An 8295-nucleotide genomic window follows, 5' to 3' on the forward strand; every position below is an offset into this window, starting at 1 on the left:
TGTGTTGATCAACTTGATTCACTCTTTTACTTAGTCTTGATCAACCTCTCACAAGACCAATCTTTAGGTAATTCCTTGAATAGCACTTTGGTCATCACAAACTCTCCTTGAAACCAACAAATGTACTCCAAGAAAAGCCTATGGACAAAACCTTCAAATATAACTCAAGGAAACCATTAGTCCACAGAGATTGTCATCAATTACCAAAACCAAACATGGGGGCACCGCATGTTCTTTCAGAATACAACCGGAACCAGAATCAACTGGCCCTCCCTGCAGCTGGCCGTGGAAGCAACCAGCCTCGCAACAACAATGCTAGGTCTTATGGTCGTGTTCATGCCAACCACGTTGATCAGACTGAAGTTCTAGACCAGCCTGCTACTGTGATGGGTACACTCCTCGTAAATTCTGTACCAGCATCCATTTTATTTGATACAGAAGCATCGCATTCATTCTTATATACTAAGTTTGCATTCATGCATGGTCTTAAATACGAAGAGATGAACACTATGATAGTGGTACACACTCCTGCGGGACAATGTCAAACCTCTATGGTTAGTCACAACGTTCCCGTTGAAATTGAAGGATTGGAATTCCTTGTCTCTCCCATCATACTGAAGTCCTGTAGCATTGACCTCATTCTGGGAATGGATTGGTTGAAAGCGCATACTGCTTTGATAGTCTGCGCCATTAAGACCGTCCATCTGCTACACCCTTCTGATGAAATAATTACTTACCAAGCTCATCTAGTTCAGAATGCTGAGGCACGACTTTATGCCTTGAATGCATTGAATGTTGCACCACTCGAGGGCATTGAAAACATTCCTGTCATTCATGAATTCCAAGACATCATTTGATACGTCTCCAATGTATCTATAATTTTTGATTGCTCCATGCTATATTATCTACTATTTTGGACATTATTGGGCTTTATTATCCACTTCTATATTATTGTTGGGACTAACCTATTAACCGGAGGCCCAGCCCAGAATTGTTGTTTTTGCCTATTTCAGAGTTTCGCAGAAAAGGAATATCAAACGGAGTCCAAACAGAATGAAACCTTCAGGAACGTGATTTTCAGAACGAACATGATCCAGGAGACTTGGACCCTACGTCAAGAAATAAAGGAGGAAGCCACGACGTAGGGGGCGCGCCTACCCCCCCCCCCCCCCCGCCCCCCCCCCCCCCCCGGGGCCCCCCTTTCCCCCCCCCCCCCGGCGCGCCCTCCACCCTCGTGGGCCCCCTGTTGCTCCACCGACGTACTCCTTCCTCCTATATATACCTACGTACCGCCAAACGGTCAAGGACGGAGCCAAAAACCTAATTCCACCGCCGCAACCTTATGTATCCACCAGATCCCATCTTGGGGCCTGTTCCGAAGCTCCGCCGGAGGGGGCATCCATCACGGAGGGCTTCTACATCAACACCATAGCCTCTCCGATGAAGTGTGAGTAGTTTACCTCAGACCTTCGGGTCCATAGTTATTAGCTAGATGGCTTCTTCTCTCTTTTTGGATCTCAATACAATGTTCTCCCCCTCTCTTGTGGAGATCTATTCGATGAAATCTTTTTGCGGTGCGTTTGTTGAGACCGATGAATTGTGGGTTTATGATCAAGATTATCTATGAACAATATTTGAATCTTCTCTGAATTCTTTTATGTATGATTGGTTATCTTTGCAAGTCTCTTCGAATTATCAGTTTGGTTTGGCCTACTAGATTGATCTTTCTTGCAATGGGAGAAGTGCTTAGATTTGGGTTCAATCTTGCGGTGTCCTTTCCCAGTGACAGTAGGGGCAGCAAGGCACGTATTGTATTGTTGCATCGAGGATAACAAGATGGGGTTTTTATCATATTGCATGAATTTATCCCTCTACATCATGTCATCTTGCTTAAGGCGTTACTCTGTTTTCATGAACTTAATACTCTAGATGCATGCTGGATAGCGGTCGATGAGTGGACTAATAGTAGTAGATGCAGGCAGGAGTCGGTCTACTTGTCTCGGACGTGATGCCTATATACATGATCATACCTAGATATTCTCATAACTATGCTCATTCTGTCAATTGCTCAACAGTAATTCATTCACCCACCATAAAATACTTATGCTCTTGAAGGAAGCCACTAGTGAAACCTATGGCCCCCGGGTCTATCTTCATCATATTAATCTTCCAATACTTAGTTATTTCCTTTGCTTTTTACTTTGCTTTTATTTTACTTTGCATCTTCTTCACAAAAATACCAAAAATATTATTTTTTCATATCTATCAGATCTCACTCTCGTAAGTGACCGTGAAGGGATTGACAACCCCTTATCGCGTTGGTTGCGAGGAGTTATTTGTTTTGTGCAGGTACGAGGGACTCGCGCATAGCATCCTATTGGATTGATACCTTGGTTCTCAAAAAATGAGGGAAATACTTACGTTACTTTGCTGCATCATCCTTTCCTCTTCAAGGAAATCCAGCGCAATGCTCAAGAGGTAGCATCTTTCTGGAAGAACTTCCAGGGATTCCCCTGCTAGAGCTGTCGAATTCATCATCGACTTGAAACCAGGCACAACCCCTATAGCCAAACGACCCTACAAGATGCCGCCGTATGAACTCATAGAGCTTAAGGAGGGAATCAAAAAATCTCTTAGCAAAGGTTTCATTCGCCCCAGTTGCTCTCCTTGAGGAGCACCTTCTCTCTTTGTTAAGAAGAAGGATGGGATGAACCGATTAGTCCAAGACTATCATCCTATTAACCAAGCCACTATTCAGAACAAATATCCCCTCCCTCAGATCAATGATCTTTATGATCAACTGGATAGTTCATCAGTGTTCTCCAAACTCGATTTGAGGTTGGGTTACCACCAAATCCGTGTTCGTGAAGAGGATATCCCAAAGACCGCCTTCATGACTCGGTATGGATCATACGAGTACACCGTCATGTCATTCGGCTTAATGAATGCTCCCGCCACCTTCTCTTGTCTGATGAACTATATATTCATGGATTACCTCGACAAGTTCGTCGTGGTTTATCTAGATGATATCCTTGTATTTTCCAAGAACAAGGAGGAGCATGTTGAACATCTTCGTCTTGTTCTGGAAAAGCTACGGGAGCATCAACTGTATGCTAAGTATTCCAAGTGTGAATTCTGGCTCCCCGAAGTAACCTATCTTGGGCATGTCATCTCCAAGGATGGTATTGCCGTCAACCCTGAATGAGTCCAGGCTATTCTCGATTGGACTCCTCCAAAGAATGTCAAGCAAGTGAGAAGTTTTCTCGGTCTTGCTAGCTATTGCCGTCGATTCGTCGAGAAATTCTCCAAGATCGCTAGGCCCTAACTAATCTGTTGCATAAGGGTGTCAAGTTCCAATGGACAGACAAGTGTCAGGAAAGTTTCCAGATGCTCAAAGACAAGTTGACTTCTGCCCCAGTGCTTGCTCCACCTGATACTAAGAAGGACTTCGTCATTTACTGCGATGCTTCCCGTCAAGGATTAGGTTGTGTCCTAATGCAAGAGCGCAGAGTGATTGCTTATGACTCTCGTCAACTGCGCCCTCACGAAGAAAACTACCCAGTTCACGACCTCGAGCTTGCTGTTGTCATTCATGCTCTGAAGTAGTGGCGACATTACCTTCTCGGTAATAGTTGCGAGATCTTCACCGACCACCAAAGTCTGAAGTATCTGTTTACTTAGCCAGATCTGAACCTCCATCAGCAGAGATGGATGGAGACTATTGCAGACTTTGACGTGGGTATATCCTATACCCCAAGAAAGGCTAATGTAATGGCTGATGCCTTGAGCTGCAAGTCTTACTGCAACCACCTCCAGGTTCACAAAGTTCAGCCCTCGCTTGTCGAAGAGTTTAGAAAGCTGAACCTTCATATTGTCCCTCTTGGTGCACTCGCTCCCCCTCCCCCAGAGTTCCAAAAGATGAATCTTCGTGTTATTACTAAGGGTTCTCTAAATACCCTGGCTGTCGTACCAGATCTCGTAGATGGTATAAAGACTATTCAAGGTTATGACTCTGAAGTCCAGAAGATTAAACGCCATCTCGCAGAAGGAAAGCCCTCATTCTTCCCTATCGCGGATGATGGCACCTTGTACTTCAAAGGCCGCCTAGTGGTACCATGTTCGAGGAAAAACCTGGATCATACTAAAATGGTTATGAAAGAAGCTCATGATACGCCTCTGTCCATCCATCCTGGTAGTACAAAGATGTATCAGGATATTCGTCAGAGATTCTGGTGGTCTAGTATGAAGCAGGACATTCCTTGTTATGTTGCTGAGTGTGACGTTTGTCGTCGTATCAAAGCTGAACATCAAAGGCCTGCTGGAACTCTGCAACCTATCTCTATTCCTGAATGGAAATGGGACCATGTTGAAATGTATTTCATCACTGGATTTCCCAAATCGCAGAAAGGTAATGATGCTATTCTTGTCATCATTGACCGGCTTTCTAAAGTTGCACATTTTCTGACGGTCAAAGAAACAATCACTGCTAGTCAGCTTGCAACTCTCTACATGTCTAGAATTGTTTCACTTCACGGTATTCCACTTGTTATCAGTTCAGACCGTGGCAGCTTGTTCACTTCAAGATTCTGGGCAAGTTTCCAAGAAGCTATGGAAACTCATTTGTCGTTCAGTACTGCGTTTTATCCTTAGTCGCAAGGACAAGTTGAACGTGTCAACCAAGTTCTCGAGGATATGCTTCGAGCTTGTGTAATTTCCTTCGGCAAGAAATGGGAGAAATCTCTTCCGTATGCCGAGTTCTCTTATAATAATAGCTATCAAGCTAGTCTGAAGATGTCCCCCTTCGAAGTGTTATATGGACGAAAGTGTCAGACCCCTCTGAACTGTTCAGAAACTGGGGAACGTCCACTCTTCAGTCCGGATATTATCCAACAGGCCGAAGAACAAGTCCACATTATTCGCGAGAATCTCAAGACTGCTCAGTCACGTCAGAAAAGTCAGTATGACTGTCATCACAAAGACATGGTCTATAAACCTGGCGAAAAGGCTTATCTTCGAGCTACACCAATGAAGGGTGCTCACTGCTTCGGGATCAAGGGCAAGCTAGCTCCTCTCTATATTGGCCCATTCACTATTCTCGAGAAGCGTGGGAAAGTGGCATATCAACTGGAGCTTCCGCCCAACCTTTCTCGGGTTCACGATGTGTTCCATGTGTCACAGCTCCGCCGTTGCTTCAAGGATCCAATCCGAGCAGTGGATCATGAAGTGCTCGAATTGCAACAGGACCTCTCCTATAAGGAGCACCCGGTCCGCATTCTCGACCAAGCTGAACGCCGTACACGTCAGAAAGCGATCAAATTCCTCAAGGTCCAGTGGTCGCATCACTCTGAAGATGAAGCCACTTGAGAGCGCGAGGACAGCCTGCGTGATGAAACCCCGCACTGTTTCCTTCTACCTCCTAAATCTCGGGATGAGATTTCTTGTAGTGGAGGAGTTTTCTAACGCCCGGATAATCATGCTAGAGTGATACTCTGCTAATGATGCCACGTTACCTCCGTTATTGTTGCTAATCTATCGTTAGATCAAAACCGGTCCAAAATCCAAATTCAAAATTTGGTAAATAATAAAAGTTTTCAAACATTAAAATAAAAATGTTCGGTCTACACTAAATATTACATAAATAATTATGGTGTAGAAGACACGGTTTTATAAAATTCATAAATATTTTAAATTGAATTAAAACAGAATAGGAAAACATTAAAAGAAAAGACTAGACAAGAGAATAAAAACAAAACAAGCCAACTGGGCCAGTCGGCCCAGCTGGCCGACCTACCTAGACCAGGCGGCCAGCCCATCCATCGGCCGGCCCACCACGTCTCCCCCATAACCCTCACCCCACTCCACCGACACCCACTCTCCCCCTCACTCCCCCCTGCAAAATATCCCCCCCCCTCTTCCCCCGATCGGGATCGAGGAGGGGAACCATTCGCCGCCTCCGCCCGGAACCTCCACCACCCGACGCGCCCCCGCTGCTCAACGCCGTCGCCGGATCGCCACGTCATTGGAGCTACCTCGCCGGACTGCTCCTCTCCGCCACGCACGTTGTCCCCAACCCCTCCTCGACCACCCGCTGCCCGAACCCCTACCGGCCCCGTGAGCGCGTGCCCCTCCCTCCTCTCTCTTCCTTGCCCCGACGTGCTCCTCCGCGTGCACCCGTGCGTCGCCCCGGCCGCCACCGCACGCGCGCCGCGCGCCGGCCTCGCTGGCCTCGCCCGCTACAACGCTCGCCGTCGCCCATGGCTGCGACCGCGCCGCTCTGGCTACTCGTTGCTTGCCCATGCATGCGCGCTGCCCCGCCTCGTCGGCACTGTTGCGGCCTCGCCGACCCGCGCAGCCGCATCGCCCCGCTCCCGCCCCTCGCGCGCGCGTCCCGCGCTGTTGCCGTGCGGCCTCTGTCGTGGTTTTAACTCTGACAGTGATGTAGGGGGGTATGTATGGAGAGGCTAGATCTTAGCTATTGAGGAGTTGTAAGCACACGAGGATTACGAGTTCAGGCCCTTCTCGGAGGAAGTAACAGCCCTACGTCTCAGTGCCCGGAGGCGGTCGACTGAATTATGTGTGTCTGAATAACAGGGGTGCCAACCCTTGATACTGAGGAGGGGGGTGGCTTATATAGATTTCGCCAGGCCCCTCCAGCCCTTAGTAATGCAAGGTTTAAAGTACATTAAGACTGGGGATTACTGGTAACGCCCCTAATAAAGTGCTATGATGACCATAAAAGCTACTTAATGACCGACCGTTTGCGTGCAGGGTGACTTTAGATCTCCTGGCAGTCGAGTGGTTGGATCTTGGTCGAGTGATTGCTTCGTGGTCGAGTGTCTTGAATCTATCGAGTGGGATACCTCCAAGTCGATTGAAAGGTGACTTCTTCTAGGGATGTCCTTGGGTAGGGTACTTAGGACAGGTCCATGCCCCTACCCTAGGTACATAGCTTCATCATTAGCCCCCGAATGGATCGAGGTTCGAGCGGGGAAGGAGTTGGGGATCTTTCCGACTGGTTCTTCATGTTATATGAACGTCTTGTTTTGATCAATTGTCACGGATGACGTCGTCAACTTCTTTAGGTCGCCTTGATCCATTCTTGGCCTCTTGTCGAGTGAATTTCTTTACTTGTGAAGTTCCGAGTGACGGTGTGAAAGGGATCTTCTATTTGACGAGTTGTTCTGCGGCCCGCGGATTTTGCGGGATTTGAATTTTGGGAAGCGCGCGGGACGGGGGCGGCCGCAGTAATCGGATGGGATAGGAAAGAAGCTCCTCGATCCCCGCGCCACCTTTTTCGCCACGTACCGCGCGCGCGCCCGTTGCGGGATTTGACGGGATTGCCTGGGCCTACCAGTCAGCCACTCGGAAGCGACCTCTTATAAGCTGCCGGCTCGGGACCCCCGAACAGTGCGCCTTCACTTTTCCCCCTTCCTTCACAAGATCCTCCGCCACCTCCGCTCCCACCTTGGTGCCGTAGGTCTGTTCGAGCTTCGCCGGCGACGATGGTGAAGGAGAAGACGTCGGCTCTGGAGCGCGCGAAGAAGGCGGCGGTGCAGCAGAAGGGGAAGTAGTCCGCTCGGGGCGGATCTTCCTCGAGGACTGCTCTTCCCAAGGATTGGATCCAGGGCGACTGGATGCCGTCGGTGATTCGGCAGGATGATCTCGATGATCTGGTCGAGGGGGGATTCATTCCCCATGAATCTGCGCGCCTCCCGGGGAAAGAAGTCGAACCCCAGCCTCTTGATGGTGAGTGCGTCCTCCTTGCCACCCATATCGATCGTGGATTCTCTCTGCCTCCTCATCCTTTTTTACGGAGCTTCTTGAACTTCTTCGGAGCACAGCTCCATCACTTTACTCCAAATTCTATTGTGTATCTTGCTGCTTTCGTTTTCTTGTGTGAAAACTTCTTGGGTTGCCGTCCCCATTGGGGACTCTTCAAGCACATCTTCACTTGCCGCTCTCAGTCGGTCAAGAAGGCCAAGTCGAGTGACGAACGAACGCAGGTGATCCAGCTGTGCCGGGGTCTGGCGATCCAGATGAGGGGAAAAAGTTCCTTTCCGTCTATCACTTTTCCCGAGTCAGTCCGTGGGTGGCAGTCGACTTGGTTTTACTGTAAAGACCAGGTGACCCCAGGACAGTCAACTGGGCTTCGCCCTTTTTCTCTGAATCGAGCACAAAAACCTGCCTCTCTGAAAGTGACGCCAGAGGAAAAGGCGCAAGTCAAGGTGCTGGTCGGTCGAGTGGTTCAGCTTGTCCGCGAGGGTGTGACTGGCATGGACTTGTTGGAAGTCTTCC

The sequence above is a fragment of the Triticum urartu genome, chromosome 3 (genome assembly GCF_003073215.2).
Source record: "Triticum urartu cultivar G1812 chromosome 3, Tu2.1, whole genome shotgun sequence".
NCBI lineage: Eukaryota > Viridiplantae > Streptophyta > Magnoliopsida > Poales > Poaceae > Triticum > Triticum urartu.